An 8476-nucleotide genomic window follows, 5' to 3' on the forward strand; every position below is an offset into this window, starting at 1 on the left:
TCCTATAAAGGCTGTAATATGGCCTTTCGCAGTCTAATAAAGGCCTCACACGTAAATCACGTGGTTCCATTTGCCTGTGCAGGTTACCATTGGACTTTTCCTTCCAGTCTCAATGCGCTACAACGTCCCAAGTCTTTTTCCTTAGCGCCGTTCCCTTACAACACTCTTAACTACGTGCATAATCCTATAAAGGCTGTAATACGGCCTTTTGCAGTCTAATAAAGACCTCACACGCAAATCACGTGGTTTCACCTGTCTGCGCAGCTTACCATTGGCCTAGTCCTTCCAGTCTCAATGCGCTACAACGTCCCAAGTCGTTTTCATTAGTGTCGTTGCCTTACAACACTCTTAACTACGTGCACAGTCCTATAAAGGCTGTAATATCGCCTTTTGCAGTCTAATAAAAGCTTCACACGTCAATCACGTGAATTCACCTGCCTGCGCAGGTTACCTTTGGACTAATCGTTCCAGTCTCAATGTGCTACAACGTCCCAAGATGTTTTCATTGGCGAAGTTGCCTTATAACACTCTTAACTACGTGCACAGTCCTATAAAGGCTGTAATATCGCCTTTTGAAGTCTAATACATGCCTTACACGTAAATCACGTGGTTCCATTAGCCTGTGCAAGTTACCATTGGCCTAATCCTTCCAGTCTTAATGTGCTAAAACGTCCCAGGTCGTTTTCATTAGCGCCGTTGCCTTACAACACTTTTAACTACATGCACAGTCCTATAAAGGCTGTAATATGGCCTTTTGCAGTCTAATAAAGGCCTCACACGTAAATCACGTGGTTCCATTTGCCTGTGCAGGTTACCATTGGACTATACCTTCCAGTCTCAATGCGCTACAACGTCCCAAGTCGTTTTCCTTAGCGCCGTTGCCTTACAACACTCTTAACTACGTGCACAGTCCGATAAAGGTTGTAATATAGACTTTTTCAGTCTAATAAAGGCCTCCCACGTAAATCACGTGGTTCCATTTGCCTGTGCAGGTTACCGTTGGACAAATCGTTCCAGTCTCAACGCGCTATAACGTCTCAGGTCGTTTTCATTAGCGCCGTTGCCTTACAACACTTTTAACTACATGCACAGTCCTATAAAGGCTGTAATATGGCCTTTTGCAGTCTAATAAAGACCTCACACGTAAATCACGTGGTTCCATCTGCCTGTGCAGGTTACCAGTGGACTAGTTGTTCCAGTCTCAATGCGCTACAACGTCCCAAGACGTTTTCATTTGCGCCGTTGCTTCACAACACTCTGAACTACGGGCACTGTCCTATAAAGGCTGTAATATGGCCTTTTGCAGTCTAATAAAGGCCTCACACGTAAATCACGTGGTTCCATTTGCCTGTGCAGGTTACCATTGGACTATTCCTTCCAGTCTCAATGCGCTACAACGTCCCAAGTCGTTTTCCTTAGCGCCGTTGCCTTACAACACTCTTAACTACGTGCACAGTCCAATAAAGGTTGTAATATAGACTTTTTCAGTCTAATAAAGGCCTCCCACGTAAATCACGTGGTTCCATTAGCCTGTGCAGGTTACCGTTCGACAAATCGTTCCAGTCTCAACGCACTACAACGTCTCAGGTCGTTTTCATTAGTGCCGTTGCCTTACAACACTTTTAACTACATGCACAGTCCTATAAAGGCTGTAATATGGCCTTTTGCAGTCTAATAAAGGCCTCACACGTAAATCACGTGGTTCCATTTGCCTGTGCAGGTTACCATTGGACTTTTCCTTCCAGTCTCAATGCGCTACAACGTCCCAAGTCTTTTTCCTTAGCGCCGTTCCCTTACAACACTCTTAACTACGTGCATAATCCTATAAAGGCTGTAATACGGCCTTTTGCAGTCTAATAAAGGCCTCACACTTAAATCACGTGGTTTCACCTGCCTGCGCAGGTTACCTTTGGAATAATCGTTCCATTCTTAATGCGCTACAACGTCCCAAGATGTTTTCATTGGCGAAGTTGCCTTAGAACACTCTTAACTACGTGCACAGTCCTATAAAGGCTGTAATATGGCCTTTTGCAGTCTAATAATTGCCTCACACGTAAATCACGTGGTTCCATTTGCCTGCGCAAGTTACCATTGGCCTAGTCCTTCCAGTCTCAATGTGCTACAATGTCCCAAGTCGTTTTCATTAGTGTCGTTGCCTTACAACACTCTTAACTACGTGCACAGTCCTATAAAGGCTGTAATATCGCCTTTTGCAGTCTAATAAAGACCTCACACGCAAATCACGTGGTTTCACCTGTCTGCGCAGCTTACCATTAGCCTAGTCCTTCCAGTCTCAATGCGCTACAACGTCCCAAGTCGTTTTCATTAGTGTCGTTGCCTTACAACACTCTTAACTACGTGCACAGTCCTATAAAGGCTGTAATATCGCCTTTTGCAGTCTAATAAAAGCTTCACACGTCAATCACGTGAATTCACCTGCCTGCGCAGGTTACCTTTGGACTAATCGTTCCAGTCTCAATGTGCTACAACGTCCCAAGATGTTTTCATTGGCGAAGTTGCCTTATAACACTCTTAACTACGTGCACAGTCCTATAAAGGCTGTAATATCGCCTTTTGAAGTCTAATACATGCCTTACACGTAAATCACGTGGTTCCATTAGCCTGTGCAAGTTACCATTGGCCTAATCCTTCCAGTCTTAATGTGCTAAAACGTCCCAGGTCGTTTTCATTAGCGCCGTTGCCTTACAACACTTTTAACTACATGCACAGTCCTATAAAGGCTGTAATATGGCCTTTTGCAGTCTAATAAAGGCCTCACACGTAAATCACGTGGTTCCATCTGCCTGTGCAGGTTACCAGTGGACTAGTTGTTCCAGTCTCAATGCGCTACAACGTCCCAAGACGTTTTCATTTGCGCCGTTGCTTCACAACACTCTGAACTACGTGCACTGTCCTATAAAGGCTGTAATATGGCCTTTTGCAGTCTAATAAAGGCCTCACACGTAAATCACGTGGTTCCATTTGCCTGTGCAGGTTACCATTGGACTATACCTTCCAGTCTCAATGCGCTACAACGTCCCAAGTCGTTTTCCTTAGCGCCGTTGCCTTACAACACTCTTAACTACGTGCACAGTCCAATAAAGGTTGTAATATAGACTTTTTCAGTCTAATAAAGGCCTCCCACGTAAATCACGTAGTTCCATTTGCCTGTGCAGGTTACCGTTGGACAAATCGTTCCAGTCTCAACGCGCTATAACGTCTCAGGTCGTTTTCATTAGCGCCGTTGCCTTACAACACTTTTAACTACATGCACAGTCCTATAAAGGCTGTAATATGGCCTTTTGCAGTCTAATAAAGACCTCACACGTAAATCACGTGGTTCCATTTGCCTGCGCAAGTTACCATTGGCCTAGTCCTTCCAGTCTCAATGTGCTACAATGTCCCAAGTCGTTTTCATTAGTGTCGTTGCCTTACAACACTCTTAACTACGTGCACAGTCCTATAAAGGCTGTAATATCGCCTTTTGCAGTCTAATAAAGACCTCACACGCAAATCACGTGGTTTCACCTGTCTGCGCAGCTTACCATTGGCCTAGTCCTTCCAGTCTCAATGCGCTACAACGTCCCAAGTCGTTTTCCTTAGCGCCGTTCCCTTACAACACTCTTAACTACGTGCATAATCCTATAAAGGCTGTAATATGGCCTTTTGCAGTCTAATAAAGGCCTCACACTTAAATCACGTGGTTTCACCTGTCTGCGCAGGTTACCTTTGGAATAATCGTTCCATTCTTAATGCGCTACAACGTCCCAAGATGTTTTCATTGGCGAAGTTGCCTTAGAACACTCTTAACTACGTGCACAGTCCTATAAAGGCTGTAAAATGGCCTTTTGCAGTCTAAAAATTGCCTCACACGTAAATCACGTGGTTCCATTTGCCTGCGCAAGTTACCATTGGCCTAGTCATTCCAATCTCAATGTGCTACAATGTCCCAAGTCGTTTTCATTAGTGTCGTTGCCTTACAACACTCTTAACTACGTGCACAGTCCTATAAAGGCTGTAATATCGCCTTTTGCAGTCTAATAAAAGCTTCACACGTAAATCACGTGAATTCACCTGCCTGCGCAGGTTACATTTGGACTAATCGTTCCAGTCTCAATGTGCTACAACGTCCCAAGATGTTTTCATTGGCGAAGTTGCCTTATAACACTCTTAACTACGTGCACAGTCCTATAAAGGCTGTAATATCGCCTTTTGAAGTCTAATACATGCCTTACACGTAAATCACGTGGTTCCATTAGCCTGTGCAAGTTACCATTGGCCTAATCCTTCAAGTCTTAATGTGCTAAAACGTCCCAGGTCGTTTTCATTAGAGCCGTTGCCTTACAACACTTTTAACTACATGCACAGTCCTATAAAGGCTGTAATATGGCCTTTTGCAGTCTAATAAAGGCCTCACACGTAAATCACGTGGTTCCATCTGCCTGTGCAGGTTACCAGTGGACTAGTTGTTCCAGTCTCAATGCGCTACAACGTCCCAAGACGTTTTCATTTGCGCCGTTGCTTCACAACACTCTGAACTACGTGCACTGTCCTATAAAGGCTGTAATATGGCCTTTTGCAGTCTAATAAAGGCCTCACACGTAAATCACGTGGTTCCATTTGCCTGTGCAGGTTACCATTGGACTATTCCTTCCAGTCTCAATGCGCTACAACGTCCCAAGTCGTTTTCCTTAGCGCCGTTGCCTTACAACACTCTTAACTACGTGCACAGTCCAATAAAGGTTGTAATATAGACTTTTTCAGTCTAATAAAGGCCTCCCACGTAAATCACGTGGTTCCATTTGCCTGTGCAGGTTACCGTTGGACAAATCGTTCCAGTCTCAACGCGCTACAACGTCTCAGGTCGTTTTCATTAGCGCCGTTGCCTTACAACACTTTTAACTACATGCACAGTCCTATAAAGGCTGTAATATGGCCTTTTGCAGTCTAATAAAGGCCTCACACGTAAATCACGTGGTTCCATTTGCCTGTGCAGGTTACCATTGGACTTTTCCTTCCAGTCTCAATGCGCTACAACGTCCAAAGTCGTTTTCCTTAGCGCCGTTTCCTTACAACACTCTTAACTACGTGCATAATCCTATAAAGGCTGTAATATGGCCTTTTACAGTCTAATAAAGGCCTCACACGCAAATCACGTGGTTTCACCTGCCTGCGCAGGTTACCTTTGGAATAATCGTTCCATTCTTAATGCGCTACAACGTCCCAAGATGTTTTCATTGGCGAAGTTGCCTTAGAACACTCTTAACTACGTGCACAGTCCTATAAAGGCTGTAATATGGCCTTTTGCAGTCTAATAATTGCCTCACACGTAAATCACGTGGTTCCATTTGCCTGCGCAAGTTACCATTGGCCTAGTCCTTCCAGTCTCAATGCGCTACAACGTCCCAAGTCTTTTTCATTAGTGTCGTTGCCTTACAACACTCTTAACTACGTGCACAGTCCTATAAAGGCTGTAATATCGCCTTTTGCAGTCTAATAAAGACCTCACACGCAAATCACGTGGTTTCACCTGTCTGCGCAGCTTACCATTGGCCTAGCCCTTCCAGTCTCAATGCGCTACAACGTCCCAAGTCGTTTTCATTAGTGTCGTTGCCTTACAACACTCCTAACTACGTGCACAGTCCTATAAAGGCTGTAATATCGCCTTTCGCAGTCTAATAAAAGCTTCACACGTAAATCACGTGAATTCACCTGCCTGCGCAGGTTACCTTTGGACTAATCGTTCCAGTCTCAATGCGCTACAACGTCCCAAGATGTTTTCAATGGCGAAGTTGCCTTACAACACTCTTAACTACGTGCACAGTCCAATAAAGGTTGTAATATAGACTTTTTCAGTCTAATAAAGGCCTCCCACGTAAATCACGTGGTTCCATTAGCCTGTGCAGGTTACCGTTGGACAAATCGTTCCAGTCTCAACGCGCTACAACGTCTCAGGTCGTTTTCATTAGCGCCGTTGCCTTACAACACTTTTAACTACATGCACAGTCCTATAAAGGCTGTAATATGGCCTTTTGCAGTCTAATAAAGGCCTCACACGTAAATCACGTGGTTCCATTTGCCTCTGCAGGTTACCATTGGACTTTTCCTTCCAGTCTCAATGCGCTACAACGTCCCAAGTCTTTTTCCTTAGCGCCGTTCCCTTACAACACTCTTAACTACGTGCATAATCCTATAAAGGCTGTAATACGGCCTTTTGCAGTCTAATAAAGGCCTCACACTTAAATCACGTGGTTTCACCAGCCTGCGCAGGTTACCTTTGGAATAATCGTTCCATTCTTAATGCGCTACAACGTCCCAAGATGTTTTCATTGGCGAAGTTGCCTTAGAACACTCTTAACTACGTGCACAGTCCTATAAAGGCCGTAATATGGCCTTTTGCAGTCTAATAATTGCCTCACACGTAAATCACGTGGTTCCATTTGCCTGCGCAAGTTACCATTGGCCTAGTCCTTCCAGTCTCAATGTGCTACAATGTCCCAAGTCGTTTTCATTAGTGTCGTTGCCTTACAACACTCTTAACTACGTGCACAATTCTATAAAGGCTGTAATATCGCCTTTTGCAGTCTAATAAAGACCTCACACGCAAATCACGTGGTTTCACCTGTCTGCGCAGCTTACCATTGGCCTAGTCCTTCCAGTCTCAATGCGCTACAACGTCCCAAGTCGATTTCCTTAGCGCCGTTCCCTTACAACACTCTTAACTACGTGCATAATCCTATAAAGGCTGTAATATGGCCTTTTGCAGTCTAATAAAGGCCTCACACTTAAATCACGTGGTTTCACCTGTCTGCGCAGGTTACCTTTGGAGTAATCGTTCCATTCTTAATGCGCTACAACGTCCCAAGATGTTTTCATTGGCGAAGTTGCCTTAGAACACTCTTAACTACGTGCACAGTCCTATAAAGGCTGTAAAATGGCCTTTTGCAGTCTAAAAATTGCCTCACACGTAAATCACGTGGTTCCATTTGCCTGCGCAAGTTACCATTGGCCTAGTCATTCCAATCTCAATGTGCTACAATGTCCCAAGTCGTTTTCATTAGTGTCGTTGCCTTACAACACTCTTAACTACGTGCACAGTCCTATAAAGGCTGTAATATCGCCTTTTGCAGTCTAATAAAGACCTCACACGCAAATCACGTGGTTTCACCTGTCTGCGCAGCTTACCATTGGCCTAGTCCTTCCAGTCTCAATGCGCTACAACGTCCCAAGTCGTTTTCATTAGTGTCGTTGCGTTACAACACTCTTAACTACGTGCACAGTCCTATAAAGGCTGTAATATCGCCTTTTGCAGTCTAATAAAAGCTTCACACGTAAATCACGTGAATTCACCTGCCTGCGCAGGTTACATTTGGACTAATCGTTCCAGTCTCAATGTGCTACAACGTCCCAAGATGTTTTCATTGGCGAAGTTGCCTTATAACACTCTTAACTACGTGCACAGTCCTATAAAGGCTGTAATATCGCCTTTTGAAGTCTAATACATGCCTTACACGTAAATCACGTGGTTCCATTAGCCTGTGCAAGTTACCATTGGCCTAATCCTTCAAGTCTTAATGTGCTAAAACGTCCCAGGTCGTTTTCATTAGCGCCGTTGCCTTACAACACTTTTAACTACATGCACAGTCCTATAAAGGCTGTAATATGGCCTTTTGCAGTCTAATAAAGGCCTCACACGTAAATCACGTGGTTCCATCTGCCTGTGCAGGTTACCAGTGGACTAGTTGTTCCAGTCTCAATGCGCTACAACGTCCCAAGACGTTTTCATTTGCGCCGTTGCTTCACAACACTCTGAACTACGTGCACTGTCCTATAAAGGCTGTAATATGGCCTTTTGCAGTCTAATAAAGGCCTCACACGTAAATCACGTGGTTCCATTTGCCTGTGCAGGTTACCATTGGACTATTCCTTCCAGTCTCAATGCGCTACAACGTCCCAAGTCGTTTTCCTTAGCGCCGTTGCCTTACAACACTCTTAACTACGTGCACAGTCCAATAAAGGTTGTAATATAGACTTTTTCAGTCTAATAAAGGCCTCCCACGTAAATCACGTGGTTCCATTTGCCTGTGCAGGTTACCGTTGGACAAATCGTTCCAGTCTCAACGCGCTACAACGTCTCAGGTCGTTTTCATTAGCGCCGTTGCCTTACAACACTTTTAACTACATGCACAGTCCTATAAAGGCTGTAATATGGCCTTTTGCAGTCTAATAAAGGCCTCACACGTAAATCACGTGGTTCCATTTGCCTGTGCAGGTTACCATTGGACTTTTCCTTCCAGTCTCAATGCGCTACAACGTCCAAAGTCGTTTTCCTTAGCGCCGTTTTCTTACAACACTCTTAACTACGTGCATAATCCTATAAAGGCTGTAATATGGCCTTTTACAGTCTAATAAAGGCCTCACACGCAAATCACGTGGTTTCACCTGCCTGCGCAGGTTACCTTTGGAATAATCGTTC

The sequence above is a fragment of the Hydractinia symbiolongicarpus genome, chromosome 5, assembly GCF_029227915.1.
Source record: "Hydractinia symbiolongicarpus strain clone_291-10 chromosome 5, HSymV2.1, whole genome shotgun sequence".
In the NCBI taxonomy this organism is placed as follows: Eukaryota; Metazoa; Cnidaria; class Hydrozoa; order Anthoathecata; family Hydractiniidae; genus Hydractinia; species Hydractinia symbiolongicarpus.